Genomic DNA, 27997 nt, shown 5'->3' on the forward strand with positions numbered 1-27997 from the left:
TTTATTTCTCTCGCTATTTCTTGCTGTTTTAGGCCGCTGACACGCCGCCTGCAGCCAAAGGACCAGCGCTGGAGTGCCCTTTGTCATTTTTACCAGCTGGCCATATTTTACAATCGAGCGTCAGAATACCAAACAGGTAAGAGTTAGGTCTGGGAATTGAGTCCACTTTCCATCGTGTGTCCCATAAAGCGGAAGTGTCCAGCCGAGTGCAAGCAGGTGCCTTTTGCCCGCGTGTGCTGGGACACTGCAGCTTTGGACGTGAGCCAACTTGCCCTTTTCAGTGGGCCAGTACCCGTGACTCCAGTGAGAGAAGAGGAAAAGAAAGAACTTTCCCCTTCTCTGTCGAGTGGCCCCAGTGGCCTAATGGATAAGGCACTGGCCTCCTAAGCCAGGGATTGTGGGTTCGAGTCCCATCTGGGGTGGTTCGTGGCATTTTGTTCACACTTCTGCCAAAGCATGCAAAAGGTTTTTGCGGTAGTAGGGGGTGGGCGCAGGCTAGTACTTTGCTGGGCGCTGTGAAGTCCAGAACGTGCTCTGCTGGTAGCAGACTTTAAATGCCGGGAGACTGCAGAGTGTAGCAACGCCTCATGTCAGCGAAGAGACACAGATGAGTGGTAAGAAAGACAGGGAAAATATGCTTTCTGGAATCAGAGCTCCTGCAGACAGGGCTCACTCTTCTGCCAGCTCCGACCTGCTCCGATGAAAACGAAATAAAAGAGCAAAGGCTGCGCACTTTGAACCAATTATTCGAAGCATCGTATTGAAATGAAATAAAAGGTTAACAGCCCTGGGTGGCATCAAAGTGGAATTTCCTGAATATGTCACCAATGCCATGCAATGCGCCTGTTGCACAGTATCACGCCTGTTGCCGGCCCTCGCGCGGATGACTCTTTGGGATAGCAGAAAGTGGACGGAAGACTTTTAGGATGATAGTAAAAAAAACAGAAGCGAGCACATGACTTTATTTGCGACGATTGGCGAGTTTTGAATAAAATAGTGAAAATGAAGAAAAAGCGTCTTGCTGGAGAATGCGGGCATCGATCCCACTACCTCTCGCATGCTAAGCGAGCGCTCTACCATCTGAGCTAATTCCCCTCCTCCTCGAAGGCTCTCGATACACTGCTTCAGAGCTGAAGCACAGTCTCCGGCTCACACTTGCTTGGCTGTCCAGGGACCTGTAGTGCATAAAGCCCTTTCTCTTCATCTGCCGCAGAGGAAATCACAATCTCACCCCTTTGCCCAAAACAAAATACCTTCAGTGGAGCTACAAGTAAAGCTGCAGATGGCCATCCATTGCAACGAGGATTGGCCAACCAGGTATTAATAGCAGAGTGACTCCACTCCCACGCCCTTTCACGCTGGACCTGCGCTTGTGATCAAGAGGCTGCACGCCAGTCCCATAGACCCGAGAGCCCAATTGAAAAGGTGCTTGCTTCTCACTTTATTTCTCTCGCTATTTCTTGCTGTTTTAGGCCGCTGACACGCCGCCTGCAGCCAAAGGACCAGCGCTGGAGTGCCCTTTGTCATTTTTACCAGCTGGCCATATTTTACAATCGAGCGTCAGAATACCAAACAGGTAAGAGTTAGGTCTGGGAATTGAGTCCACTTTCCATCGTGTGTCCCATAAAGCGGAAGTGTCCAGCCGAGTGCAAGCAGGTGCCTCTTGCCCGCGTGTGCTGGGACACTGCAGCTTTGGACGTGAGCCAACTTGCCCTTTTCAGTGGGCCAGTACCCGTGACTCCAGTGAGAGAAGAGGAAAAGAAAGAACTTTCCCCTTCTCTGTCGAGTTGCCCCAGTGGCCTAATGGATAAGGCACTGGCCTCCTAAGCCAGGGATTGTGGGTTCGAGTCCCATCTGGGGTGGTTCGTGGCATTTTGTTCACACTTCTGCCAAAGCATGCAAAAGGTTTTTGAGGTAGTAGGGGGTGGGCGCAGGCTAGTACTTTGCTGGGCGCTGTGAAGTCCAGAACGTGCTCTGCTGGTAGCAGACTTTAAATGCCGGGAGACTGCAGAGTGTAGCAACGCCTCATGTCAGCGAAGAGACACAGATGAGTGGTAAGAAAGACAGGGAAAATATGCTTTCTGGAATCAGAGCTCCTGCAGACAGGGCTCACTCTTCTGCCAGCTCCGACCTGCTCCGATGAAAACGAAATAAAAGAGCAAAGGCTGCGCACTTTGAACCAATTATTCGAAGCATCGTATTGAAATGAAATAAAAGGTTAACAGCCCTGGGTGGCATCAAAGTGGAATTTCCTGAATATGTCACCAATGCCATGCAATGCGCCTGTTGCACAGTATCACGCCTGTTGCCGGCCCTCGCGCGGGTGACTCTTTGGGATAGCAGAAAGTGGACGGAAGACTTTTAGGATGATAGTAAAAAAAACAGAAGCGAGCACATGACTTTATTTGCGACGATTGGCGAGTTTTGAATAAAATAGTGAAAATGAAGAAAAAGCGTCTTGCTGGAGAATGCGGGCATCGATCCCGCTACCTCTCGCATGCTAAGCGAGCGCTCTACCATCTGAGCTAATTCCCCTCCTCCTCGAAGGCTCTCGATACACTGCTTCAGAGCTGAAGCACAATCTCCGGCTCACACTTGCTTGGCTGTCCAGGGACCTGTAGTGCATAAAGCCCTTTCTCTTCATCTGCGGCAGAGGAAATCACAATCTCACCCCTTTGCCCAAAACAAAATACCTTCAGTGGAGCTACAAGTAAAGCTGCAGATGGCCATCCATTGCAACGAGGATTGGCCAACCAGGTATTAATAGCAGAGTGACTCCACTGCCACGCCCTTTCACGCTGGACCTGCGCTTGTGATCAAGAGGCTGCACGCCAGTCCCATAGACCCGAGAGCCCAATTGAAAAGGTGCTTGCTTCTCACTTTATTTCTCTCGCTATTTCTTGCTGTTTTAGGCCGCTGACACGCCGCCTGCAGCCAAAGGACCAGCGCTGGAGTGCCCTTTGTCATTTTTACCAGCTGGCCATATTTTACAATCGAGCGTCAGAATACCAAACAGGTAAGAGTTAGGTCTGGGAATTGAGTCCACTTTCCATCGTGTGTCCCATAAAGCGGAAGTGTCCAGCCGAGTGCAAGCAGGTGCCTTTTGCCCGCGTGTGCTGGGACACTGCAGCTTTGGACGTGAGCCAACTTGCCCTTTTCAGTGGGCCAGTACCCGTGACTCCAGTGAGAGAAGAGGAAAAGAAAGAACTTTCCCCTTCTCTGTCGAGTGGCCCCAGTGGCCTAATGGATAAGGCACTGGCCTCCTAAGCCAGGGATTGTGGGTTCGAGTCCCATCTGGGGTGGTTCGTGGCATTTTGTTCACACTTCTGCCAAAGCATGCAAAAGGTTTTTGCGGTAGTAGGGGGTGGGCGCAGGCTAGTACTTTGCTGGGCGCTGTGAAGTCCAGAACGTGCTCTGCTGGTAGCAGACTTTAAATGCCGGGAGACTGCAGAGTGTAGCAACGCCTCATGTCAGCGAAGAGACACAGATGAGTGGTAAGAAAGACAGGGAAAATATGCTTTCTGGAATCAGAGCTCCTGCAGACAGGGCTCACTCTTCTGCCAGCTCCGACCTGCTCCGATGAAAACGAAATAAAAGAGCAAAGGCTGCGCACTTTGAACCAATTATTCGAAGCATCGTATTGAAATGAAATAAAAGGTTAACAGCCCTGGGTGGCATCAAAGTGGAATTTCCTGAATATGTCACCAATGCCATGCAATGCGCCTGTTGCACAGTATCACGCCTGTTGCCGGCCCTCGCGCGGGTGACTCTTTGGGATAGCAGAAAGTGGACGGAAGACTTTTAGGATGATAGTAAAAAAAACAGAAGCGAGCACATGACTTTATTTGCGACGATTGGCGAGTTTTGAATAAAATAGTGAAAATGAAGAAAAAGCGTCTTGCTAGAGAATGCGGGCATCGATCCCGCTACCTCTCGCATGCTAAGCGAGCGCTCTACCATCTGAGCTAATTCCCCTCCTCCTCGAAGGCTCTCGATACACTGCTTCAGAGCTGAAGCACAATCTCCGGCTCACACTTGCTTGGCTGTCCAGGGACCTGTAGTGCATAAAGCCCTTTCTCTTCATCTGCGGCAGAGGAAATCACAATCTCACCCCTTTGCCCAAAACAAAATACCTTCAGTGGAGCTACAAGTAAAGCTGCAGATGGCCATCCATTGCAACGAGGATTGGCCAACCAGGTATTAATAGCAGAGTGACTCCACTGCCACGCCCTTTCACGCTGGACCTGCGCTTGTGATCAAGAGGCTGCACGCCAGTCCCATAGACCCGAGAGCCCAATTGAAAAGGTGCTTGCTTCTCACTTTATTTCTCTCGCTATTTCTTGCTGTTTTAGGCCGCTGACACGCCGCCTGCAGCCAAAGGACCAGCGCTGGAGTGCCCTTTGTCATTTTTACCAGCTGGCCATATTTTACAATCGAGCGTCAGAATACCAAACAGGTAAGAGTTAGGTCTGGGAATTGAGTCCACTTTCCATCGTGTGTCCCATAAAGCGGAAGTGTCCAGCCGAGTGCAAGCAGGTGCCTTTTGCCCGCGTGTGCTGGGACACTGCAGCTTTGGACGTGAGCCAACTTGCCCTTTTCAGTGGGCCAGTACCCGTGACTCCAGTGAGAGAAGAGGAAAAGAAAGAACTTTCCCCTTCTCTGTCGAGTGGCCCCAGTGGCCTAATGGATAAGGCACTGGCCTCCTAAGCCAGGGATTGTGGGTTCGAGTCCCATCTGGGGTGGTTCGTGGCATTTTGTTCACACTTCTGCCAAAGCATGCAAAAGGTTTTTGCGGTAGTAGGGGGTGGGCGCAGGCTAGTACTTTGCTGGGCGCTGTGAAGTCCAGAACGTGCTCTGCTGGTAGCAGACTTTAAATGCCGGGAGACTGCAGAGTGTAGCAACGCCTCATGTCAGCGAAGAGACACAGATGAGTGGTAAGAAAGACAGGGAAAATATGCTTTCTGGAATCAGAGCTCCTGCAGACAGGGCTCACTCTTCTGCCAGCTCCGACCTGCTCCGATGAAAACGAAATAAAAGAGCAAAGGCTGCGCACTTTGAACCAATTATTCGAAGCATCGTATTGAAATGAAATAAAAGGTTAACAGCCCTGGGTGGCATCAAAGTGGAATTTCCTGAATATGTCACCAATGCCATGCAATGCGCCTGTTGCACAGTATCACGCCTGTTGCCGGCCCTCGCGCGGATGACTCTTTGGGATAGCAGAAAGTGGACGGAAGACTTTTAGGATGATAGTAAAAAAAACAGAAGCGAGCACATGACTTTATTTGCGACGATTGGCGAGTTTTGAATAAAATAGTGAAAATGAAGTAAAAGCGTCTTGCTGGAGAATGCGGGCATCGATCCCGCTACCTCTCGCATGCTAAGCGAGCACTCTACCATCTGAGCTAATTCCCCTCCTCCTCGAAGGCTCTCGATACACTGCTTCAGAGCTGAAGCACAGTCTCCGGCTCACACTTGCTTGGCTGTCCAGGGACCTGTAGTGCATAAAGCCCTTTCTCTTCATCTGCCGCAGAGGAAATCACAATCTCACCCCTTTGCCCAAAACAAAATACCTTCAGTGGAGCTACAAGTAAAGCTGCAGATGGCCATCCATTGCAACGAGGATTGGCCAACCAGGTATTAATAGCAGAGTGACTCCACTGCCACGCCCTTTCACGCTGGACCTGCGCTTGTGATCAAGAGGCTGCACGCCAGTCCCATAGACCCGAGAGCCCAATTGAAAAGGTGCTTGCTTCTCACTTTATTTCTCTCGCTATTTCTTGCTGTTTTAGGCCGCTGACACGCCGCCTGCAGCCAAAGGACCAGCGCTGGAGTGCCCTTTGTCATTTTTACCAGCTGGCCATATTTTACAATCGAGCGTCAGAATACCAAACAGGTAAGAGTTAGGTCTGGGAATTGAGTCCACTTTCCATCGTGTGTCCCATAAAGCGGAAGTGTCCAGCCGAGTGCAAGCAGGTGCCTTTTGCCCGCGTGTGCTGGGACACTGCAGCTTTGGACGTGAGCCAACTTGCCCTTTTCAGTGGGCCAGTACCCGTGACTCCAGTGAGAGAAGAGGAAAAGAAAGAACTTTCCCCTTCTCTGTCGAGTGGCCCCAGTGGCCTAATGGATAAGGCACTGGCCTCCTAAGCCAGGGATTGTGGGTTCGAGTCCCATCTGGGGTGGTTCGTGGCATTTTGTTCACACTTCTGCCAAAGCATGCAAAAGGTTTTTCGGTAGTAGGGGGTGGGCGCAGGCTAGTACTTTGCTGGGCGCTGTGAAGTCCAGAACGTGCTCTGCTGGTAGCAGACTTTAAATGCCGGGAGACTGCAGAGTGTAGCAACGCCTCATGTCAGCGAAGAGACACAGATGAGTGGTAAGAAAGACAGGGAAAATATGCTTTCTGGAATCAGAGCTCCTGCAGACAGGGCTCACTCTTCTGCCAGCTCCGACCTGCTCCGATGAAAACGAAATAAAAGAGCAAAGGCTGCGCACTTTGAACCAATTATTCGAAGCATCGTATTGAAATGAAATAAAAGGTTAACAGCCCTGGGTGGCATCAAAGTGGAATTTCCTGAATATGTCACCAATGCCATGCAATGCGCCTGTTGCACAGTATCACGCCTGTTGCCGGCCCTCGCGCGGATGACTCTTTGGGATAGCAGAAAGTGGACGGAAGACTTTTAGGATGATAGTAAAAAAAACAGAAGCGAGCACATGACTTTATTTGCGACGATTGGCGAGTTTTGAATAAAATAGTGAAAATGAAGTAAAAGCGTCTTGCTGGAGAATGCGGGCATCGATCCCGCTACCTCTCGCATGCTAAGCGAGCGCTCTACCATCTGAGCTAATTCCCCTCCTCCTCGAAGGCTCTCGATACACTGCTTCAGAGCTGAAGCACAGTCTCCGGCTCACACTTGCTTGGCTGTCCAGGGACCTGTAGTGCATAAAGCCCTTTCTCTTCATCTGCCGCAGAGGAAATCACAATCTCACCCCTTTGCCCAAAACAAAATACCTTCAGTGGAGCTACAAGTAAAGCTGCAGATGGCCATCCATTGCAACGAGGATTGGCCAACCAGGTATTAATAGCAGAGTGACTCCACTGCCACGCCCTTTCACGCTGGACCTGCGCTTGTGATCAAGAGGCTGCACGCCAGTCCCATAGACCCGAGAGCCCAATTGAAAAGGTGCTTGCTTCTCACTTTATTTCTCTCGCTATTTCTTGCTGTTTTAGGCCGCTGACACGCCGCCTGCAGCCAAAGGACCAGCGCTGGAGTGCCCTTTGTCATTTTTACCAGCTGGCCATATTTTACAATCGAGCGTCAGAATACCAAACAGGTAAGAGTTAGGTCTGGGAATTGAGTCCACTTTCCATCGTGTGTCCCATAAAGCGGAAGTGTCCAGCCGAGTGCAAGCAGGTGCCTTTTGCCCGCGTGTGCTGGGACACTGCAGCTTTGGACGTGAGCCAACTTGCCCTTTTCAGTGGGCCAGTACCCGTGACTCCAGTGAGAGAAGAGGAAAAGAAAGAACTTTCCCCTTCTCTGTCGAGTGGCCCCAGTGGCCTAATGGATAAGGCACTGGCCTCCTAAGCCAGGGATTGTGGGTTCGAGTCCCATCTGGGGTGGTTCGTGGCATTTTGTTCACACTTCTGCCAAAGCATGCAAAAGGTTTTTGCGGTAGTAGGGGGTGGGCGCAGGCTAGTACTTTGCTGGGCGCTGTGAAGTCCAGAACGTGCTCTGCTGGTAGCAGACTTTAAATGCCGGGAGACTGCAGAGTGTAGCAACGCCTCATGTCAGCGAAGAGACACAGATGAGTGGTAAGAAAGACAGGGAAAATATGCTTTCTGGAATCAGAGCTCCTGCAGACAGGGCTCACTCTTCTGCCAGCTCCGACCTGCTCCGATGAAAACGAAATAAAAGAGCAAAGGCTGCGCACTTTGAACCAATTATTCGAAGCATCGTATTGAAATGAAATAAAAGGTTAACAGCCCTGGGTGGCATCAAAGTGGAATTTCCTGAATATGTCACCAATGCCATGCAATGCGCCTGTTGCACAGTATCACGCCTGTTGCCGGCCCTCGCGCGGATGACTCTTTGGGATAGCAGAAAGTGGACGGAAGACTTTTAGGATGATAGTAAAAAAAACAGAAGCGAGCACATGACTTTATTTGCGACGATTGGCGAGTTTTGAATAAAATAGTGAAAATGAAGAAAAAGCGTCTTGCTGGAGAATGCGGGCATCGATCCCGCTACCTCTCGCATGCTAAGCGAGCGCTCTACCATCTGAGCTAATTCCCCTCCTCCTCGAAGGCTCTCGATACACTGCTTCAGAGCTGAAGCACAGTCTCCGGCTCACACTTGCTTGGCTGTCCAGGGACCTGTAGTGCATAAAGCCCTTTCTCTTCATCTGCCGCAGAGGAAATCACAATCTCACCCCTTTGCCCAAAACAAAATACCTTCAGTGGAGCTACAAGTAAAGCTGCAGATGGCCATCCATTGCAACGAGGATTGGCCAACCAGGTATTAATAGCAGAGTGACTCCACTGCCACGCCCTTTCACGCTGGACCTGCGCTTGTGATCAAGAGGCTGCACGCCAGTCCCATAGACCCGAGAGCCCAATTGAAAAGGTGCTTGCTTCTCACTTTATTTCTCTCGCTATTTCTTGCTGTTTTAGGCCGCTGACACGCCGCCTGCAGCCAAAGGACCAGCGCTGGAGTGCCCTTTGTCATTTTTACCAGCTGGCCATATTTTACAATCGAGCGTCAGAATACCAAACAGGTAAGAGTTAGGTCTGGGAATTGAGTCCACTTTCCATCGTGTGTCCCATAAAGCGGAAGTGTCCAGCCGAGTGCAAGCAGGTGCCTTTTGCCCGCGTGTGCTGGGACACTGCAGCTTTGGACGTGAGCCAACTTGCCCTTTTCAGTGGGCCAGTACCCGTGACTCCAGTGAGAGAAGAGGAAAAGAAAGAACTTTCCCCTTCTCTGTCGAGTGGCCCCAGTGGCCTAATGGATAAGGCACTGGCCTCCTAAGCCAGGGATTGTGGGTTCGAGTCCCATCTGGGGTGGTTCGTGGCATTTTGTTCACACTTCTGCCAAAGCATGCAAAAGGTTTTTGCGGTAGTAGGGGGTGGGCGCAGGCTAGTACTTTGCTGGGCGCTGTGAAGTCCAGAACGTGCTCTGCTGGTAGCAGACTTTAAATGCCGGGAGACTGCAGAGTGTAGCAACGCCTCATGTCAGCGAAGAGACACAGATGAGTGGTAAGAAAGACAGGGAAAATATGCTTTCTGGAATCAGAGCTCCTGCAGACAGGGCTCACTCTTCTGCCAGCTCCGACCTGCTCCGATGAAAACGAAATAAAAGAGCAAAGGCTGCGCACTTTGAACCAATTATTCGAAGCATCGTATTGAAATGAAATAAAAGGTTAACAGCCCTGGGTGGCATCAAAGTGGAATTTCCTGAATATGTCACCAATGCCATGCAATGCGCCTGTTGCACAGTATCACGCCTGTTGCCGGCCCTCGCGCGGATGACTCTTTGGGATAGCAGAAAGTGGACGGAAGACTTTTAGGATGATAGTAAAAAAAACAGAAGCGAGCACATGACTTTATTTGCGACGATTGGCGAGTTTTGAATAAAATAGTGAAAATGAAGAAAAAGCGTCTTGCTGGAGAATGCGGGCATCGATCCCGCTACCTCTCGCATGCTAAGCGAGCGCTCTACCATCTGAGCTAATTCCCCTCCTCCTCGAAGGCTCTCGATACACTGCTTCAGAGCTGAAGCACAGTCTCCGGCTCACACTTGCTTGGCTGTCCAGGGACCTGTAGTGCATAAAGCCCTTTCTCTTCATCTGCCGCAGAGGAAATCACAATCTCACCCCTTTGCCCAAAACAAAATACCTTCAGTGGAGCTACAAGTAAAGCTGCAGATGGCCATCCATTGCAACGAGGATTGGCCAACCAGGTATTAATAGCAGAGTGACTCCACTGCCACGCCCTTTCACGCTGGACCTGCGCTTGTGATCAAGAGGCTGCACGCCAGTCCCATAGACCCGAGAGCCCAATTGAAAAGGTGCTTGCTTCTCACTTTATTTCTCTCGCTATTTCTTGCTGTTTTAGGCCGCTGACACGCCGCCTGCAGCCAAAGGACCAGCGCTGGAGTGCCCTTTGTCATTTTTACCAGCTGGCCATATTTTACAATCGAGCGTCAGAATACCAAACAGGTAAGAGTTAGGTCTGGGAATTGAGTCCACTTTCCATCGTGTGTCCCATAAAGCGGAAGTGTCCAGCCGAGTGCAAGCAGGTGCCTTTTGCCCGCGTGTGCTGGGACACTGCAGCTTTGGACGTGAGCCAACTTGCCCTTTTCAGTGGGCCAGTACCCGTGACTCCAGTGAGAGAAGAGGAAAAGAAAGAACTTTCCCCTTCTCTGTCGAGTGGCCCCAGTGGCCTAATGGATAAGGCACTGGCCTCCTAAGCCAGGGATTGTGGGTTCGAGTCCCATCTGGGGTGGTTCGTGGCATTTTGTTCACACTTCTGCCAAAGCATGCAAAAGGTTTTTGCGGTAGTAGGGGGTGGGCGCAGGCTAGTACTTTGCTGGGCGCTGTGAAGTCCAGAACGTGCTCTGCTGGTAGCAGACTTTAAATGCCGGGAGACTGCAGAGTGTAGCAACGCCTCATGTCAGCGAAGAGACACAGATGAGTGGTAAGAAAGACAGGGAAAATATGCTTTCTGGAATCAGAGCTCCTGCAGACAGGGCTCACTCTTCTGCCAGCTCCGACCTGCTCCGATGAAAACGAAATAAAAGAGCAAAGGCTGCGCACTTTGAACCAATTATTCGAAGCATCGTATTGAAATGAAATAAAAGGTTAACAGCCCTGGGTGGCATCAAAGTGGAATTTCCTGAATATGTCACCAATGCCATGCAATGCGCCTGTTGCACAGTATCACGCCTGTTGCCGGCCCTCGCGCGGATGACTCTTTGGGATAGCAGAAAGTGGACGGAAGACTTTTAGGATGATAGTAAAGAAAACAGAAGCGAGCACATGACTTTATTTGCGACGATTGGCGAGTTTTGAATAAAATAGTGAAAATGAAGTAAAAGCGTCTTGCTGGAGAATGCGGGCATCGATCCCGCTACCTCTCGCATGCTAAGCGAGCGCTCTACCATCTGAGCTAATTCCCCTCCTCCTCGAAGGCTCTCGATACACTGCTTCAGAGCTGAAGCACAGTCTCCGGCTCACACTTGCTTGGCTGTCCAGGGACCTGTAGTGCATAAAGCCCTTTCTCTTCATCTGCCGCAGAGGAAATCACAATCTCACCCCTTTGCCCAAAACAAAATACCTTCAGTGGAGCTACAAGTAAAGCTGCAGATGGCCATCCATTGCAACGAGGATTGGCCAACCAGGTATTAATAGCAGAGTGACTCCACTGCCACGCCCTTTCACGCTGGACCTGCGCTTGTGATCAAGAGGCTGCACGCCAGTCCCATAGACCCGAGAGCCCAATTGAAAAGGTGCTTGCTTCTCACTTTATTTCTCTCGCTATTTCTTGCTGTTTTAGGCCGCTGACACGCCGCCTGCAGCCAAAGGACCAGCGCTGGAGTGCCCTTTGTCATTTTTACCAGCTGGCCATATTTTACAATCGAGCGTCAGAATACCAAACAGGTAAGAGTTAGGTCTGGGAATTGAGTCCACTTTCCATCGTGTGTCCCATAAAGCGGAAGTGTCCAGCCGAGTGCAAGCAGGTGCCTTTTGCCCGCGTGTGCTGGGACACTGCAGCTTTGGACGTGAGCCAACTTGCCCTTTTCAGTGGGCCAGTACCCGTGACTCCAGTGAGAGAAGAGGAAAAGAAAGAACTTTCCCCTTCTCTGTCGAGTGGCCCCAGTGGCCTAATGGATAAGGCACTGGCCTCCTAAGCCAGGGATTGTGGGTTCGAGTCCCATCTGGGGTGGTTCGTGGCATTTTGTTCACACTTCTGCCAAAGCATGCAAAAGGTTTTTGCGGTAGTAGGGGGTGGGCGCAGGCTAGTACTTTGCTGGGCGCTGTGAAGTCCAGAACATGCTCTGCTGGTAGCAGACTTTAAATGCCGGGAGACTGCAGAGTGTAGCAACCCCTCATGTCAGCGAAGAGACACAGATGAGTGGTAAGAAAGACAGGGAAAATATGCTTTCTGGAATCAGAGCTCCTGCAGACAGGGCTCACTCTTCTGCCAGCTCCGACCTGCTCCGATGAAAACGAAATAAAAGAGCAAAGGCTGCGCACTTTGAACCAATTATTCGAAGCATCGTATTGAAATGAAATAAAAGGTTAACAGCCCTGGGTGGCATCAAAGTGGAATTTCCTGAATATGTCACCAATGCCATGCAATGCGCCTGTTGCACAGTATCACGCCTGTTGCCGGCCCTCGCGCGGATGACTCTTTGGGATAGCAGAAAGTGGACGGAAGACTTTTAGGATGATAGTAAAAAAAACAGAAGCGAGCACATGACTTTATTTGCGACGATTGGCGAGTTTTGAATAAAATAGTGAAAATGAAGAAAAAGCGTCTTGCTGGAGAATGCGGGCATCGATCCTGCTACCTCTCTGCTACCTCTCGCATGCTAAGCGAGCGCTCTACCATCTGAGCTAATTCCCCTCCTCCTCGAAGGCTCTCGATACACTGCTTCAGAGCTGAAGCACAGTCTCCGGCTCACACTTGCTTGGCTGTCCAGGGACCTGTAGTGCATAAAGCCCTTTCTCTTCATCTGCCGCAGAGGAATTCACAATCTCACCCCTTTGCCCAAAACAAAATACCTTCAGTGGAGCTACAAGTAAAGCTGCAGATGGCCATCCATTGCAACGAGGATTGGCCAACCAGGTATTAATAGCAGAGTGACTCCACTCCCACGCCCTTTCACGCTGGACCTGCGCTTGTGATCAAGAGGCTGCACGCCAGTCCCATAGACCCGAGAGCCCAATTGAAAAGGTGCTTGCTTCTCACTTTATTTCTCTCGCTATTTCTTGCTGTTTTAGGCCGCTGACACGCCGCCTGCAGCCAAAGGACCAGCGCTGGAGTGCCCTTTGTCATTTTTACCAGCTGGCCATATTTTACAATCGAGCGTCAGAATACCAAACAGGTAAGAGTTAGGTCTGGGAATTGAGTCCACTTTCCATCGTGTGTCCCATAAAGCGGAAGTGTCCAGCCGAGTGCAAGCAGGTGCCTTTTGCCCGCGTGTGCTGGGACACTGCAGCTTTGGACGTGAGCCAACTTGCCCTTTTCAGTGGGCCAGTACCCGTGACTCCAGTGAGAGAAGAGGAAAAGAAAGAACTTTCCCTTTCTCTGTCGAGTTGCCCCAGTGGCCTAATGGATAAGGCACTGGCCTCCTAAGCCAGGGATTGTGGGTTCGAGTCCCATCTGGGGTGGTTCGTGGCATTTTGTTCACACTTCTGCCAAAGCATGCAAAAGGTTTTTGCGGTAGTAGGGGGTGGGCGCAGGCTAGTACTTTGCTGGGCGCTGTGAAGTCCAGAACGTGCTCTGCTGGTAGCAGACTTTAAATGCCGGGAGACTGCAGAGTGTAGCAACGCCTCATGTCAGCGAAGAGACACAGATGAGTGGTAAGAAAGACAGGGAAAATATGCTTTCTGGAATCAGAGCTCCTGCAGACAGGGCTCACTCTTCTGCCAGCTCCGACCTGCTCCGATGAAAACGAAATAAAAGAGCAAAGGCTGCGCACTTTGAACCAATTATTCGAAGCATCGTATTGAAATGAAATAAAAGGTTAACAGCCCTGGGTGGCATCAAAGTGGAATTTCCTGAATATGTCACCAATGCCATGCAATGCGCCTGTTGCACAGTATCACGCCTGTTGCCGGCCCTCGCGCGGATGACTCTTTGGGATAGCAGAAAGTGGACGGAAGACTTTTAGGATGATAGTAAAAAAAACAGAAGCGAGCACATGACTTTATTTGCGACGATTGGCGAGTTTTGAATAAAATAGTGAAAATGAAGAAAAAGCGTCTTGCTGGAGAATGCGGGCATCGATCCCGCTACCTCTCGCATGCTAAGCGAGCGCTCTACCATCTGAGCTAATTCCCCTCCTCCTCGAAGGCTCTCGATACACTGCTTCAGAGCTGAAGCACAGTCTCCGGCTCACACTTGCTTGGCTGTCCAGGGACCTGTAGTGCATAAAGCCCTTTCTCTTCATCTGCCGCAGAGGAAATCACAATCTCACCCCTTTGCCCAAAACAAAATACCTTCAGTGGAGCTACAAGTAAAGCTGCAGATGGCCATCCATTGCAACGAGGATTGGCCAACCAGGTATTAATAGCAGAGTGACTCCACTCCCACGCCCTTTCACGCTGGACCTGCGCTTGTGATCAAGAGGCTGCACGCCAGTCCCATAGACCCGAGAGCCCAATTGAAAAGGTGCTTGCTTCTCACTTTATTTCTCTCGCTATTTCTTGCTGTTTTAGGCCGCTGACACGCCGCCTGCAGCCAAAGGACCAGCGCTGGAGTGCCCTTTGTCATTTTTACCAGCTGGCCATATTTTACAATCGAGCGTCAGAATACCAAACAGGTAAGAGTTAGGTCTGGGAATTGAGTCCACTTTCCATCGTGTGTCCCATAAAGCGGAAGTGTCCAGCCGAGTGCAAGCAGGTGCCTCTTGCCCGCGTGTGCTGGGACACTGCAGCTTTGGACGTGAGCCAACTTGCCCTTTTCAGTGGGCCAGTACCCGTGACTCCAGTGAGAGAAGAGGAAAAGAAAGAACTTTCCCCTTCTCTGTCGAGTTGCCCCAGTGGCCTAATGGATAAGGCACTGGCCTCCTAAGCCAGGGATTGTGGGTTCGAGTCCCATCTGGGGTGGTTCGTGGCATTTTGTTCACACTTCTGCCAAAGCATGCAAAAGGTTTTTGAGGTAGTAGGGGGTGGGCGCAGGCTAGTACTTTGCTGGGCGCTGTGAAGTCCAGAACGTGCTCTGCTGGTAGCAGACTTTAAATGCCGGGAGACTGCAGAGTGTAGCAACGCCTCATGTCAGCGAAGAGACACAGATGAGTGGTAAGAAAGACAGGGAAAATATGCTTTCTGGAATCAGAGCTCCTGCAGACAGGGCTCACTCTTCTGCCAGCTCCGACCTGCTCCGATGAAAACGAAATAAAAGAGCAAAGGCTGCGCACTTTGAACCAATTATTCGAAGCATCGTATTGAAATGAAATAAAAGGTTAACAGCCCTGGGTGGCATCAAAGTGGAATTTCCTGAATATGTCACCAATGCCATGCAATGCGCCTGTTGCACAGTATCACGCCTGTTGCCGGCCCTCGCGCGGGTGACTCTTTGGGATAGCAGAAAGTGGACGGAAGACTTTTAGGATGATAGTAAAAAAAACAGAAGCGAGCACATGACTTTATTTGCGACGATTGGCGAGTTTTGAATAAAATAGTGAAAATGAAGAAAAAGCGTCTTGCTGGAGAATGCGGGCATCGATCCCGCTACCTCTCGCATGCTAAGCGAGCGCTCTACCATCTGAGCTAATTCCCCTCCTCCTCGAAGGCTCTCGATACACTGCTTCAGAGCTGAAGCACAATCTCCGGCTCACACTTGCTTGGCTGTCCAGGGACCTGTAGTGCATAAAGCCCTTTCTCTTCATCTGCGGCAGAGGAAATCACAATCTCACCCCTTTGCCCAAAACAAAATACCTTCAGTGGAGCTACAAGTAAAGCTGCAGATGGCCATCCATTGCAACGAGGATTGGCCAACCAGGTATTAATAGCAGAGTGACTCCACTGCCACGCCCTTTCACGCTGGACCTGCGCTTGTGATCAAGAGGCTGCACGCCAGTCCCATAGACCCGAGAGCCCAATTGAAAAGGTGCTTGCTTCTCACTTTATTTCTCTCGCTATTTCTTGCTGTTTTAGGCCGCTGACACGCCGCCTGCAGCCAAAGGACCAGCGCTGGAGTGCCCTTTGTCATTTTTACCAGCTGGCCATATTTTACAATCGAGCGTCAGAATACCAAACAGGTAAGAGTTAGGTCTGGGAATTGAGTCCACTTTCCATCGTGTGTCCCATAAAGCGGAAGTGTCCAGCCGAGTGCAAGCAGGTGCCTTTTGCCCGCGTGTGCTGGGACACTGCAGCTTTGGACGTGAGCCAACTTGCCCTTTTCAGTGGGCCAGTACCCGTGACTCCAGTGAGAGAAGAGGAAAAGAAAGAACTTTCCCCTTCTCTGTCGAGTGGCCCCAGTGGCCTAATGGATAAGGCACTGGCCTCCTAAGCCAGGGATTGTGGGTTCGAGTCCCATCTGGGGTGGTTCGTGGCATTTTGTTCACACTTCTGCCAAAGCATGCAAAAGGTTTTTGCGGTAGTAGGGGGTGGGCGCAGGCTAGTACTTTGCTGGGCGCTGTGAAGTCCAGAACGTGCTCTGCTGGTAGCAGACTTTAAATGCCGGGAGACTGCAGAGTGTAGCAACGCCTCATGTCAGCGAAGAGACACAGATGAGTGGTAAGAAAGACAGGGAAAATATGCTTTCTGGAATCAGAGCTCCTGCAGACAGGGCTCACTCTTCTGCCAGCTCCGACCTGCTCCGATGAAAACGAAATAAAAGAGCAAAGGCTGCACACTTTGAACCAATTATTCGAAGCATCGTATTGAAATGAAATAAAAGGTTAACAGCCCTGGGTGGCATCAAAGTGGAATTTCCTGAATATGTCACCAATGCCATGCAATGCGCCTGTTGCACAGTATCACGCCTGTTGCCGGCCCTCGCGCGGATGACTCTTTGGGATAGCAGAAAGTGGACGGAAGACTTTTAGGATGATAGTAAAAAAAACAGAAGCGAGCACATGACTTTATTTGCGACGATTGGCGAGTTTTGAATAAAATAGTGAAAATGAAGTAAAAGCGTCTTGCTGGAGAATGCGGGCATCGATCCCGCTACCTCTCGCATGCTAAGCGAGCCCTCTACCATCTGAGCTAATTCCCCTCCTCCTCGAAGGCTCTCGATACACTGCTTCAGAGCTGAAGCACAGTCTCCGGCTCACACTTGCTTGGCTGTCCAGGGACCTGTAGTGCATAAAGCCCTTTCTCTTCATCTGCCGCAGAGGAAATCACAATCTCACCCCTTTGCCCAAAACAAAATACCTTCAGTGGAGCTACAAGTAAAGCTGCAGATGGCCATCCATTGCAACGAGGATTGGCCAACCAGGTATTAATAGCAGAGTGACTCCACTGCCACGCCCTTTCACGCTGGACCTGCGCTTGTGATCAAGAGGCTGCACGCCAGTCCCATAGACCCGAGAGCCCAATTGAAAAGGTGCTTGCTTCTCACTTTATTTCTCTCGCTATTTCTTGCTGTTTTAGGCCGCTGACACGCCGCCTGCAGCCAAAGGACCAGCGCTGGAGTGCCCTTTGTCATTTTTACCAGCTGGCCATATTTTACAATCGAGCGTCAGAATACCAAACAGGTAAGAGTTAGGTCTGGGAATTGAGTCCACTTTCCATCGTGTGTCCCATAAAGCGGAAGTGTCCAGCCGAGTGCAAGCAGGTGCCTTTTGCCCGCGTGTGCTGGGACACTGCAGCTTTGGACGTGAGCCAACTTGCCCTTTTCAGTGGGCCAGTACCCGTGACTCCAGTGAGAGAAGAGGAAAAGAAAGAACTTTCCCCTTCTCTGTCGAGTGGCCCCAGTGGCCTAATGGATAAGGCACTGGCCTCCTAAGCCAGGGATTGTGGGTTCGAGTCCCATCTGGGGTGGTTCGTGGCATTTTGTTCACACTTCTGCCAAAGCATGCAAAAGGTTTTTGCGGTAGTAGGGGGTGGGCGCAGGCTAGTACTTTGCTGGGCGCTGTGAAGTCCAGAACGTGCTCTGCTGGTAGCAGACTTTAAATGCCGGGAGACTGCAGAGTGTAGCAACGCCTCATGTCAGCGAAGAGACACAGATGAGTGGTAAGAAAGACAGGGAAAATATGCTTTCTGGAATCAGAGCTCCTGCAGACAGGGCTCACTCTTCTGCCAGCTCCGACCTGCTCCGATGAAAACGAAATAAAAGAGCAAAGGCTGCGCACTTTGAACCAATTATTCGAAGCATCGTATTGAAATGAAATAAAAGGTTAACAGCCCTGGGTGGCATCAAAGTGGAATTTCCTGAATATGTCACCAATGCCATGCAATGCGCCTGTTGCACAGTATCACGCCTGTTGCCGGCCCTCGCGCGGATGACTCTTTGGGATAGCAGAAAGTGGACGGAAGACTTTTAGGATGATAGTAAAAAAAACAGAAGCGAGCACATGACTTTATTTGCGACGATTGGCGAGTTTTGAATAAAATAGTGAAAATGAAGAAAAAGCGTCTTGCTGGAGAATGCGGGCATCGATCCCGCTACCTCTCGCATGCTAAGCGAGCGCTCTACCATCTGAGCTAATTCCCCTCCTCCTGGAAGGCTCTCGATACACTGCTTCAGAGCTGAAGCACAGTCTCCGGCTCACACTTGCTTGGCTGTCCAGGGACCTGTAGTGCATAAAGCCCTTTCTCTTCATCTGCCGCAGAGGAAATCACAATCTCACCCCTTTGCCCAAAACAAAATACCTTCAGTGGAGCTACAAGTAAAGCTGCAGATGGCCATCCATTGCAACGAGGATTGGCCAACCAGGTATTAATAGCAGAGTGACTCCACTGCCACGCCCTTTCACGCTGGACCTGCGCTTGTGATCAAGAGGCTGCACGCCAGTCCCATAGACCCGAGAGCCCAATTGAAAAGGTGCTTGCTTCTCACTTTATTTCTCTCGCTATTTCTTGCTGTTTTAGGCCGCTGACACGCCGCCTGCAGCCAAAGGACCAGCGCTGGAGTGCCCTTTGTCATTTTTACCAGCTGGCCATATTTTACAATCGAGCGTCAGAATACCAAACAGGTAAGAGTTAGGTCTGGGAATTGAGTCCACTTTCCATCGTGTGTCCCATAAAGCGGAAGTGTCCAGCCGAGTGCAAGCAGGTGCCTTTTGCCCGCGTGTGCTGGGACACTGCAGCTTTGGACGTGAGCCAACTTGCCCTTTTCAGTGGGCCAGTACCCGTGACTCCAGTGAGAGAAGAGGAAAAGAAAGAACTTTCCCCTTCTCTGTCGAGTGGCCCCAGTGGCCTAATGGATAAGGCACTGGCCTCCTAAGCCAGGGATTGTGGGTTCGAGTCCCATCTGGGGTGGTTCGTGGCATTTTGTTCACACTTCTGCCAAAGCATGCAAAAGGTTTTTGCGGTAGTAGGGGGTGGGCGCAGGCTAGTACTTTGCTGGGCGCTGTGAAGTCCAGAACGTGCTCTGCTGGTAGCAGACTTTAAATGCCGGGAGACTGCAGAGTGTAGCAACGCCTCATGTCAGCGAAGAGACACAGATGAGTGGTAAGAAAGACAGGGAAAATATGCTTTCTGGAATCAGAGCTCCTGCAGACAGGGCTCACTCTTCTGCCAGCTCCGACCTGCTCCGATGAAAACGAAATAAAAGAGCAAAGGCTGCGCACTTTGAACCAATTATTCGAAGCATCGTATTGAAATGAAATAAAAGGTTAACAGCCCTGGGTGGCATCAAAGTGGAATTTCCTGAATATGTCACCAATGCCATGCAATGCGCCTGTTGCACAGTATCACGCCTGTTGCCGGCCCTCGCGCGGATGACTCTTTGGGATAGCAGAAAGTGGACGGAAGACTTTTAGGATGATAGTAAAAAAAACAGAAGCGAGCACATGACTTTATTTGCGACGATTGGCGAGTTTTGAATAAAATAGTGAAAATGAAGTAAAAGCGTCTTGCTGGAGAATGCGGGCATCGATCCCGCTACCTCTCGCATGCTAAGCGAGCGCTCTACCATCTGAGCTAATTCCCCTCCTCCTCGAAGGCTCTCGATACACTGCTTCAGAGCTGAAGCACAGTCTCCGGCTCACACTTGCTTGGCTGTCCAGGGACCTGTAGTGCATAAAGCCCTTTCTCTTCATCTGCCGCAGAGGAAATCACAATCTCACCCCTTTGCCCAAAACAAAATACCTTCAGTGGAGCTACAAGTAAAGCTGCAGATGGCCATCCATTGCAACGAGGATTGGCCAACCAGGTATTAATAGCAGAGTGACTCCACTGCCACGCCCTTTCACGCTGGACCTGCGCTTGTGATCAAGAGGCTGCACGCCAGTCCCATAGACCCGAGAGCCCAATTGAAAAGGTGCTTGCTTCTCACTTTATTTCTCTCGCTATTTCTTGCTGTTTTAGGCCGCTGACACGCCGCCTGCAGCCAAAGGACCAGCGCTGGAGTGCCCTTTGTCATTTTTACCAGCTGGCCATATTTTACAATCGAGCGTCAGAATACCAAACAGGTAAGAGTTAGGTCTGGGAATTGAGTCCACTTTCCATCGTGTGTCCCATAAAGCGGAAGTGTCCAGCCGAGTGCAAGCAGGTGCCTTTTGCCCGCGTGTGCTGGGACACTGCAGCTTTGGACGTGAGCCAACTTGCCCTTTTCAGTGGGCCAGTACCCGTGACTCCAGTGAGAGAAGAGGAAAAGAAAGAACTTTCCCCTTCTCTGTCGAGTGGCCCCAGTGGCCTAATGGATAAGGCACTGGCCTCCTAAGCCAGGGATTGTGGGTTCGAGTCCCATCTGGGGTGGTTCGTGGCATTTTGTTCACACTTCTGCCAAAGCATGCAAAAGGTTTTTGCGGTAGTAGGGGGTGGGCGCAGGCTAGTACTTTGCTGGGCGCTGTGAAGCCAGAACGTGCTCTGCTGGTAGCAGACTTTAAATGCCGGGAGACTGCAGAGTGTAGCAACCCCTCATGTCAGCGAAGAGACACAGATGAGTGGTAAGAAAGACAGGGAAAATATGCTTTCTGGAATCAGAGCTCCTGCAGACAGGGCTCACTCTTCTGCCAGCTCCGACCTGCTCCGATGAAAACGAAATAAAAGAGCAAAGGCTGCGCACTTTGAACCAATTATTCGAAGCATCGTATTGAAATGAAATAAAAGGTTAACAGCCCTGGGTGGCATCAAAGTGGAATTTCCTGAATATGTCACCAATGCCATGCAATGCGCCTGTTGCACAGTATCACGCCTGTTGCCGGCCCTCGCGCGGATGACTCTTTGGGATAGCAGAAAGTGGACGGAAGACTTTTAGGATGATAGTAAAAAAAACAGAAGCGAGCACATGACTTTATTTGCGACGATTGGCGAGTTTTGAATAAAATAGTGAAAATGAAGAAAAAGCGTCTTGCTGGAGAATGCGGGCATCGATCCCGCTACCTCTCGCATGCTAAGCGAGCGCTCTACCATCTGAGCTAATTCCCCTCCTCCTCGAAGGCTCTCGATACACTGCTTCAGAGCTGAAGCACAGTCTCCGGCTCACACTTGCTTGGCTGTCCAGGGGCCTGTAGTGCATAAAGCCCTTTCTCTTCATCTGCCGCAGAGGAATTCACAATCTCACCCCTTTGCCCAAAACAAAATACCTTCAGTGGAGCTACAAGTAAAGCTGCAGATGGCCATCCATTGCAACGAGGATTGGCCAACCAGGTATTAATAGCAGAGTGACTCCACTGCCACGCCCTTTCACGCTGGACCTGCGCTTGTGATCAAGAGGCTGCACGCCAGTCCCATAGACCCGAGAGCCCAATTGAAAAGGTGCTTGCTTCTCACTTTATTTCTCTCGCTATTTCTTGCTGTTTTAGGCCGCTGACACGCCGCCTGCAGCCAAAGGACCAGCGCTGGAGTGCCCTTTGTCATTTTTACCAGCTGGCCATATTTTACAATCGAGCGTCAGAATACCAAACAGGTAAGAGTTAGGTCTGGGAATTGAGTCCACTTTCCATCGTGTGTCCCATAAAGCGGAAGTGTCCAGCCGAGTGCAAGCAGGTGCCTTTTGCCCGCGTGTGCTGGGACACTGCAGCTTTGGACGTGAGCCAACTTGCCCTTTTCAGTGGGCCAGTACCCGTGACTCCAGTGAGAGAAGAGGAAAAGAAAGAACTTTCCCTTTCTCTGTCGAGTTGCCCCAGTGGCCTAATGGATAAGGCACTGGCCTCCTAAGGCAGGGATTGTGGGTTCGAGTCCCATCTGGGGTGGTTCGTGGCATTTTGTTCACACTTCTGCCAAAGCATGCAAAAGGTTTTTGCGGTAGTAGGGGGTGGGCGCAGGCTAGTACTTTGCTGGGCGCTGTGAAGTCCAGAACGTGCTCTGCTGGTAGCAGACTTTAAATGCGGGAGACTGCAGAGTGTAGCAACCCCTCATGTCAGCGAAGAGACACAGATGAGTGGTAAGAAAGACAGGGAAAATATGCTTTCTGGAATCAGAGCTCCTGCAGACAGGGCTCACTCTTCTGCCAGCTCCGACCTGCTCCGATGAAAACGAAATAAAAGAGCAAAGGCTGCGCACTTTGAACCAATTATTCGAAGCATCGTATTGAAATTAAATAAAAGGTTAACAGCCCTGGGTGGCATCAAAGTGGAATTTCCTGAATATGTCACCAATGCCATGCAATGCGCCTGTTGCACAGTATCACGCCTGTTGCCGGCCCTCGCGCGGATGACTCTTTGGGATAGCAGAAAGTGGACGGAAGACTTTTAGGATGATAGTAAAAAAAACAGAAGCGAGCACATGACTTTATTTGCGACGATTGGCGAGTTTTGAATAAAATAGTGAAAATGAAGTAAAAGCGTCTTGCTGGAGAATGCGGGCATCGATCCCGCTACCTCTCGCATGCTAAGCGAGCGCTCTACCATCTGAGCTAATTCCCCTCCTCCTCGAAGGCTCTCGATACACTGCTTCAGAGCTGAAGCACAGTCTCCGGCTCACACTTGCTTGGCTGTCCAGGGACCTGTAGTGCATAAAGCCCTTTCTCTTCATCTGCCGCAGAGGAAATCACAATCTCACCCCTTTGCCCAAAACAAAATACCTTCAGTGGAGCTACAAGTAAAGCTGCAGATGGCCATCCATTGCAACGAGGATTGGCCAACCAGGTATTAATAGCAGAGTGACTCCACTGCCACGCCCTTTCACGCTGGACCTGCGCTTGTGATCAAGAGGCTGCACGCCAGTCCCATAGACCCGAGAGCCCAATTGAAAAGGTGCTTGCTTCTCACTTTATTTCTCTCGCTATTTCTTGCTGTTTTAGGCCGCTGACACGCCGCCTGCAGCCAAAGGACCAGCGCTGGAGTGCCCTTTGTCATTTTTACCAGCTGGCCATATTTTACAATCGAGCGTCAGAATACCAAACAGGTAAGAGTTAGGTCTGGGAATTGAGTCCACTTTCCATCGTGTGTCCCATAAAGCGGAAGTGTCCAGCCGAGTGCAAGCAGGTGCCTTTTGCCCGCGTGTGCTGGGACACTGCAGCTTTGGACGTGAGCCAACTTGCCCTTTTCAGTGGGCCAGTACCCGTGACTCCAGTGAGAGAAGAGGAAAAGAAAGAACTTTCCCCTTCTCTGTCGAGTGGCCCCAGTGGCCTAATGGATAAGGCACTGGCCTCCTAAGCCAGGGATTGTGGGTTCGAGTCCCATCTGGGGTGGTTCGTGGCATTTTGTTCACACTTCTGCCAAAGCATGCAAAAGGTTTTTGCGGTAGTAGGGGGTGGGCGCAGGCTAGTACTTTGCTGGGCGCTGTGAAGTCCAGAACGTGCTCTGCTGGTAGCAGACTTTAAATGCCGGGAGACTGCAGAGTGTAGCAACCCCTCATGTCAGCGAAGAGACACAGATGAGTGGTAAGAAAGACAGGGAAAATATGCTTTCTGGAATCAGAGCTCCTGCAGACAGGGCTCACTCTTCTGCCAGCTCCGACCTGCTCCGATGAAAACGAAATAAAAGAGCAAAGGCTGCGCACTTTGAACCAATTATTCGAAGCATCGTATTGAAATGAAATAAAAGGTTAACAGCCCTGGGTGGCATCAAAGTGGAATTTCCTGAATATGTCACCAATGCCATGCAATGCGCCTGTTGCACAGTATCACGCCTGTTGCCGGCCCTCGCGCGGATGACTCTTTGGGATAGCAGAAAGTGGACGGAAGACTTTTAGGATGATAGTAAAAAAAACAGAAGCGAGCACATGACTTTATTTGCGACGATTGGCGAGTTTTGAATAAAATAGTGAAAATGAAGTAAAAGCGTCTTGCTGGAGAATGCGGGCATCGATCCCGCTACCTCTCGCATGCTAAGCGAGCGCTCTACCATCTGAGCTAATTCCCCTCCTCCTCGAAGGCTCTCGATACACTGCTTCAGAGCTGAAGCACAGTCTCCGGCTCACACTTGCTTGGCTGTCCAGGGACCTGTAGTGCATAAAGCCCTTTCTCTTCATCTGCCGCAGAGGAAATCACAATCTCACCCCTTTGCCCAAAACAAAATACCTTCAGTGGAGCTACAAGTAAAGCTGCAGATGGCCATCCATTGCAACGAGGATTGGCCAACCAGGTATTAATAGCAGAGTGACTCCACTGCCACGCCCTTTCACGCTGGACCTGCGCTTGTGATCAAGAGGCTGCACGCCAGTCCCATAGACCCGAGAGCCCAATTGAAAAGGTGCTTGCTTCTCACTTTATTTCTCTCGCTATTTCTTGCTGTTTTAGGCCGCTGACACGCCGCCTGCAGCCAAAGGACCAGCGCTGGAGTGCCCTTTGTCATTTTTACCAGCTGGCCATATTTTACAATCGAGCGTCAGAATACCAAACAGGTAAGAGTTAGGTCTGGGAATTGAGTCCACTTTCCATCGTGTGTCCCATAAAGCGGAAGTGTCCAGCCGAGTGCAAGCAGGTGCCTTTTGCCCGCGTGTGCTGGGACACTGCAGCTTTGGACGTGAGCCAACTTGCCCTTTTCAGTGGGCCAGTACCCGTGACTCCAGTGAGAGAAGAGGAAAAGAAAGAACTTTCCCCTTCTCTGTCGAGTGGCCCCAGTGGCCTAATGGATAAGGCACTGGCCTCCTAAGCCAGGGATTGTGGGTTCGAGTCCCATCTGGGGTGGTTCGTGGCATTTTGTTCACACTTCTGCCAAAGCATGCAAAAGGTTTTTGCGGTAGTAGGGGGTGGGCGCAGGCTAGTACTTTGCTGGGCGCTGTGAAGTCCAGAACGTGCTCTGCTGGTAGCAGACTTTAAATGCCGGGAGACTGCAGAGTGTAGCAACGCCTCATGTCAGCGAAGAGACACAGATGAGTGGTAAGAAAGACAGGGAAAATATGCTTTCTGGAATCAGAGCTCCTGCAGACAGGGCTCACTCTTCTGCCAGCTCCGACCTGCTCCGATGAAAACGAAATAAAAGAGCAAAGGCTGCGCACTTTGAACCAATTATTTGAAGCATCGTATTGAAATGAAATAAAAGGTTAACAGCCCTGGGTGGCATCAAAGTGGAATTTCCTGAATATGTCACCAATGCCATGCAATGCGCCTGTTGCACAGTATCACGCCTGTTGCCGGCCCTCGCGCGGATGACTCTTTGGGATAGCAGAAAGTGGACGGAAGACTTTTAGGATGATAGTAAAAAAAACAGAAGCGAGCACATGACTTTATTTGCGACGATTGGCGAGTTTTGAATAAAATAGTGAAAATGAAGAAAAAGCGTCTTGCTGGAGAATGCGGGCATCGATCCCGCTACCTCTCGCATGCTAAGCGAGCGCTCTACCATCTGAGCTAACTCCCCTCCTCCTCGAAGGCTCTCGATACACTGCTTCAGAGCTGAAGCACAGTCTCCGGCTCACACTTGCTTGGCTGTCCAGGGACCTGTAGTGCATAAAGCCCTTTCTCTTCATCTGCCGCAGAGGAAATCACAATCTCACCCCTTTGCCCAAAACAAAATACCTTCAGTGGAGCTACAAGTAAAGCTGCAGATGGCCATCCATTGCAACGAGGATTGGCCAACCAGGTATTAATAGCAGAGTGACTCCACTGCCACGCCCTTTCACGCTGGACCTGCGCTTGTGATCAAGAGGCTGCACGCCAGTCCCATAGACCCGAGAGCCCAATTGAAAAGGTGCTTATTTCTCTCTTTATTTCTCTCGCTATTTCTTGCTGTTTTAGGCCGCTGACACGCCGCCTGCAGCCAAAGGACCAGCGCTGGAGTGCCCTTTGTCATTTTTACCAGCTGGCCATATTTTACAATCGAGCGTCAGAATACCAAACAGGTAAGAGTTAGGTCTGGGAATTGAGTCCACTTTCCATCGTGTGTCCCATAAAGCGGAAGTGTCCAGCCGAGTGCAAGCAGGTGCCTTTTGCCCGCGTGTGCTGGGACACTGCAGCTTTGGACGTGAGCCAACTTGCCCTTTTCAGTGGGCCAGTACCCGTGACTCCAGTGAGAGAAGAGGAAAAGAAAGAACTTTCCCCTTCTCTGTCGAGTGGCCCCAGTGGCCTAATGGATAAGGCACTGGCCTCCTAAGCCAGGGATTGTGGGTTCGAGTCCCATCTGGGGTGGTTCGTGGCATTTTGTTCACACTTCTGCCAAAGCATGCAAAAGGTTTTTGCGGTAGTAGGGGGTGGGCGCAGGCTAGTACTTTGCTGGGCGCTGTGAAGTCCAGAACGTGCTCTGCTGGTAGCAGACTTTAAATGCCGGGAGACTGCAGAGTGTAGCAACGCCTCATGTCAGCGAAGAGACACAGATGAGTGGTAAGAAAGACAGGGAAAATATGCTTTCTGGAATCAGAGCTCCTGCAGACAGGGCTCACTCTTCTGCCAGCTCCGACCTGCTCCGATGAAAACGAAATAAAAGAGCAAAGGCTGCGCACTTTGAACCAATTATTCGAAGCATCGTATTGAAATGAAATAAAAGGTTAACAGCCCTGGGTGGCATCAAAGTGGAATTTCCTGAATATGTCACCAATGCCATGCAATGCGCCTGTTGCACAGTATCACGCCTGTTGCCGGCCCTCGCGCGGATGACTCTTTGGGATAGCAGAAAGTGGACGGAAGACTTTTAGGATGATAGTAAAAAAAACAGAAGCGAGCACATGACTTTATTTGCGACGATTGGCGAGTTTTGAATAAAATAGTGAAAATGAAGAAAAAGCGTCTTGCTGGAGAATGCGGGCATCGATCCCGCTACCTCTCGCATGCTAAGCGAGCGCTCTACCATCTGAGCTAATTCCCCTCCTCCTCGAAGGCTCTCGATACACTGCTTCAGAGCTGAAGCACAATCTCCGGCTCACACTTGCTTGGCTGTCCAGGGACCTGTAGTGCATAAAGCCCTTTCTCTTCATCTGCGGCAGAGGAAATCACAATCTCACCCCTTTGCCCAAAACAAAATACCTTCAGTGGAGCTACAAGTAAAGCTGCAGATGGCCATCCATTGCAACGAGGATTGGCCAACCAGGTATTAATAGCAGAGTGACTCCACTGCCACGCCCTTTCACGCTGGACCTGCGCTTGTGATCAAGAGGCTGCACGCCAGTCCCATAGACCCGAGAGCCCAATTGAAAAGGTGCTTGCTTCTCACTTTATTTCTCTCGCTATTTCTTGCTGTTTTAGGCCGCTGACACGCCGCCTGCAGCCAAAGGACCAGCGCTGGAGTGCCCTTTGTCATTTTTACCAGCTGGCCATATTTTACAATCGAGCGTCAGAATACCAAACAGGTAAGAGTTAGGTCTGGGAATTGAGTCCACTTTCCATCGTGTGTCCCATAAAGCGGAAGTGTCCAGCCGAGTGCAAGCAGGTGCCTTTTGCCCGCGTGTGCTGGGACACTGCAGCTTTGGACGTGAGCCAACTTGCCCTTTTCAGTGGGCCAGTACCCGTGACTCCAGTGAGAGAAGAGGAAAAGAAAGAACTTTCCCCTTCTCTGTCGAGTGGCCCCAGTGGCCTAATGGATAAGGCACTGGCCTCCTAAGCCAGGGATTGTGGGTTCGAGTCCCATCTGGGGTGGTTCGTGGCATTTTGTTCACACTTCTGCCAAAGCATGCAAAAGGTTTTTGCGGTAGTAGGGGGTGGGCGCAGGCTAGTACTTTGCTGGGCGCTGTGAAGTCCAGAACGTGCTCTGCTGGTAGCAGACTTTAAATGCCGGGAGACTGCAGAGTGTAGCAACGCCTCATGTCAGCGAAGAGACACAGATGAGTGGTAAGAAAGACAGGG

The 27997-nt window shown here is 50.7% G+C and overlaps 37 non-coding genes across 37 annotated transcripts; 20 read left to right on the top strand and 17 right to left on the bottom strand.

The window, feature by feature from the left end:
- The first annotated feature begins 349 nt into the window (after positions 1-349).
- TRNAR-CCU (transfer RNA arginine (anticodon CCU)) lies at positions 350-422 on the top strand. The gene has a single exon. It is a non-coding gene; the product is annotated as a tRNA-Arg (tRNA).
- A 600-nt stretch (positions 423-1022) lies between these two features.
- TRNAA-AGC (transfer RNA alanine (anticodon AGC)) lies at positions 1023-1095 on the bottom strand. The gene has a single exon. It is a non-coding gene; the product is annotated as a tRNA-Ala (tRNA).
- Positions 1096-1789: 694 nt separating this feature from the next.
- TRNAR-CCU (transfer RNA arginine (anticodon CCU)) lies at positions 1790-1862 on the top strand. Its single transcript has one exon. It is a non-coding gene; the product is annotated as a tRNA-Arg (tRNA).
- A 600-nt stretch (positions 1863-2462) lies between these two features.
- Positions 2463-2535, bottom strand: TRNAA-AGC (transfer RNA alanine (anticodon AGC)). The gene has a single exon. It is a non-coding gene; the product is annotated as a tRNA-Ala (tRNA).
- A 694-nt stretch (positions 2536-3229) lies between these two features.
- On the top strand, positions 3230-3302 carry TRNAR-CCU (transfer RNA arginine (anticodon CCU)). The gene has a single exon. It is a non-coding gene; the product is annotated as a tRNA-Arg (tRNA).
- Positions 3303-3902: 600 nt separating this feature from the next.
- TRNAA-AGC (transfer RNA alanine (anticodon AGC)) lies at positions 3903-3975 on the bottom strand. Its single transcript has one exon. It is a non-coding gene; the product is annotated as a tRNA-Ala (tRNA).
- Positions 3976-4669: 694 nt separating this feature from the next.
- TRNAR-CCU (transfer RNA arginine (anticodon CCU)) lies at positions 4670-4742 on the top strand. Its single transcript has one exon. It is a non-coding gene; the product is annotated as a tRNA-Arg (tRNA).
- A 600-nt stretch (positions 4743-5342) lies between these two features.
- On the bottom strand, positions 5343-5415 carry TRNAA-AGC (transfer RNA alanine (anticodon AGC)). The gene has a single exon. It is a non-coding gene; the product is annotated as a tRNA-Ala (tRNA).
- A 694-nt stretch (positions 5416-6109) lies between these two features.
- On the top strand, positions 6110-6182 carry TRNAR-CCU (transfer RNA arginine (anticodon CCU)). Its single transcript has one exon. It is a non-coding gene; the product is annotated as a tRNA-Arg (tRNA).
- A 599-nt stretch (positions 6183-6781) lies between these two features.
- TRNAA-AGC (transfer RNA alanine (anticodon AGC)) lies at positions 6782-6854 on the bottom strand. Its single transcript has one exon. It is a non-coding gene; the product is annotated as a tRNA-Ala (tRNA).
- Positions 6855-7548: 694 nt separating this feature from the next.
- Positions 7549-7621, top strand: TRNAR-CCU (transfer RNA arginine (anticodon CCU)). The gene has a single exon. It is a non-coding gene; the product is annotated as a tRNA-Arg (tRNA).
- Positions 7622-8221: 600 nt separating this feature from the next.
- On the bottom strand, positions 8222-8294 carry TRNAA-AGC (transfer RNA alanine (anticodon AGC)). Its single transcript has one exon. It is a non-coding gene; the product is annotated as a tRNA-Ala (tRNA).
- A 694-nt stretch (positions 8295-8988) lies between these two features.
- On the top strand, positions 8989-9061 carry TRNAR-CCU (transfer RNA arginine (anticodon CCU)). Its single transcript has one exon. It is a non-coding gene; the product is annotated as a tRNA-Arg (tRNA).
- A 600-nt stretch (positions 9062-9661) lies between these two features.
- TRNAA-AGC (transfer RNA alanine (anticodon AGC)) lies at positions 9662-9734 on the bottom strand. Its single transcript has one exon. It is a non-coding gene; the product is annotated as a tRNA-Ala (tRNA).
- Positions 9735-10428: 694 nt separating this feature from the next.
- Positions 10429-10501, top strand: TRNAR-CCU (transfer RNA arginine (anticodon CCU)). Its single transcript has one exon. It is a non-coding gene; the product is annotated as a tRNA-Arg (tRNA).
- Positions 10502-11101: 600 nt separating this feature from the next.
- TRNAA-AGC (transfer RNA alanine (anticodon AGC)) lies at positions 11102-11174 on the bottom strand. The gene has a single exon. It is a non-coding gene; the product is annotated as a tRNA-Ala (tRNA).
- Positions 11175-11868: 694 nt separating this feature from the next.
- TRNAR-CCU (transfer RNA arginine (anticodon CCU)) lies at positions 11869-11941 on the top strand. The gene has a single exon. It is a non-coding gene; the product is annotated as a tRNA-Arg (tRNA).
- A 1378-nt stretch (positions 11942-13319) lies between these two features.
- Positions 13320-13392, top strand: TRNAR-CCU (transfer RNA arginine (anticodon CCU)). Its single transcript has one exon. It is a non-coding gene; the product is annotated as a tRNA-Arg (tRNA).
- Positions 13393-13992: 600 nt separating this feature from the next.
- Positions 13993-14065, bottom strand: TRNAA-AGC (transfer RNA alanine (anticodon AGC)). The gene has a single exon. It is a non-coding gene; the product is annotated as a tRNA-Ala (tRNA).
- Positions 14066-14759: 694 nt separating this feature from the next.
- On the top strand, positions 14760-14832 carry TRNAR-CCU (transfer RNA arginine (anticodon CCU)). Its single transcript has one exon. It is a non-coding gene; the product is annotated as a tRNA-Arg (tRNA).
- Positions 14833-15432: 600 nt separating this feature from the next.
- On the bottom strand, positions 15433-15505 carry TRNAA-AGC (transfer RNA alanine (anticodon AGC)). The gene has a single exon. It is a non-coding gene; the product is annotated as a tRNA-Ala (tRNA).
- Positions 15506-16199: 694 nt separating this feature from the next.
- TRNAR-CCU (transfer RNA arginine (anticodon CCU)) lies at positions 16200-16272 on the top strand. The gene has a single exon. It is a non-coding gene; the product is annotated as a tRNA-Arg (tRNA).
- Positions 16273-17639: 1367 nt separating this feature from the next.
- Positions 17640-17712, top strand: TRNAR-CCU (transfer RNA arginine (anticodon CCU)). Its single transcript has one exon. It is a non-coding gene; the product is annotated as a tRNA-Arg (tRNA).
- A 600-nt stretch (positions 17713-18312) lies between these two features.
- TRNAA-AGC (transfer RNA alanine (anticodon AGC)) lies at positions 18313-18385 on the bottom strand. Its single transcript has one exon. It is a non-coding gene; the product is annotated as a tRNA-Ala (tRNA).
- Positions 18386-19079: 694 nt separating this feature from the next.
- TRNAR-CCU (transfer RNA arginine (anticodon CCU)) lies at positions 19080-19152 on the top strand. The gene has a single exon. It is a non-coding gene; the product is annotated as a tRNA-Arg (tRNA).
- Positions 19153-19752: 600 nt separating this feature from the next.
- Positions 19753-19825, bottom strand: TRNAA-AGC (transfer RNA alanine (anticodon AGC)). The gene has a single exon. It is a non-coding gene; the product is annotated as a tRNA-Ala (tRNA).
- A 694-nt stretch (positions 19826-20519) lies between these two features.
- Positions 20520-20592, top strand: TRNAR-CCU (transfer RNA arginine (anticodon CCU)). Its single transcript has one exon. It is a non-coding gene; the product is annotated as a tRNA-Arg (tRNA).
- A 599-nt stretch (positions 20593-21191) lies between these two features.
- Positions 21192-21264, bottom strand: TRNAA-AGC (transfer RNA alanine (anticodon AGC)). The gene has a single exon. It is a non-coding gene; the product is annotated as a tRNA-Ala (tRNA).
- A 694-nt stretch (positions 21265-21958) lies between these two features.
- Positions 21959-22031, top strand: TRNAR-CCU (transfer RNA arginine (anticodon CCU)). Its single transcript has one exon. It is a non-coding gene; the product is annotated as a tRNA-Arg (tRNA).
- A 599-nt stretch (positions 22032-22630) lies between these two features.
- On the bottom strand, positions 22631-22703 carry TRNAA-AGC (transfer RNA alanine (anticodon AGC)). Its single transcript has one exon. It is a non-coding gene; the product is annotated as a tRNA-Ala (tRNA).
- A 694-nt stretch (positions 22704-23397) lies between these two features.
- On the top strand, positions 23398-23470 carry TRNAR-CCU (transfer RNA arginine (anticodon CCU)). Its single transcript has one exon. It is a non-coding gene; the product is annotated as a tRNA-Arg (tRNA).
- Positions 23471-24070: 600 nt separating this feature from the next.
- Positions 24071-24143, bottom strand: TRNAA-AGC (transfer RNA alanine (anticodon AGC)). The gene has a single exon. It is a non-coding gene; the product is annotated as a tRNA-Ala (tRNA).
- Positions 24144-24837: 694 nt separating this feature from the next.
- TRNAR-CCU (transfer RNA arginine (anticodon CCU)) lies at positions 24838-24910 on the top strand. The gene has a single exon. It is a non-coding gene; the product is annotated as a tRNA-Arg (tRNA).
- Positions 24911-25510: 600 nt separating this feature from the next.
- TRNAA-AGC (transfer RNA alanine (anticodon AGC)) lies at positions 25511-25583 on the bottom strand. The gene has a single exon. It is a non-coding gene; the product is annotated as a tRNA-Ala (tRNA).
- A 694-nt stretch (positions 25584-26277) lies between these two features.
- On the top strand, positions 26278-26350 carry TRNAR-CCU (transfer RNA arginine (anticodon CCU)). The gene has a single exon. It is a non-coding gene; the product is annotated as a tRNA-Arg (tRNA).
- A 600-nt stretch (positions 26351-26950) lies between these two features.
- Positions 26951-27023, bottom strand: TRNAA-AGC (transfer RNA alanine (anticodon AGC)). Its single transcript has one exon. It is a non-coding gene; the product is annotated as a tRNA-Ala (tRNA).
- A 694-nt stretch (positions 27024-27717) lies between these two features.
- TRNAR-CCU (transfer RNA arginine (anticodon CCU)) lies at positions 27718-27790 on the top strand. The gene has a single exon. It is a non-coding gene; the product is annotated as a tRNA-Arg (tRNA).
- The last annotated feature ends 207 nt before the right edge of the window (positions 27791-27997 follow it).

Source organism: Ambystoma mexicanum, chromosome 5q (assembly GCF_040938575.1).
Source record: "Ambystoma mexicanum isolate Mex_15411 chromosome 5q, UKY_AmexF1_1, whole genome shotgun sequence".
Lineage (NCBI taxonomy): Eukaryota > Metazoa > Chordata > Amphibia > Caudata > Ambystomatidae > Ambystoma > Ambystoma mexicanum.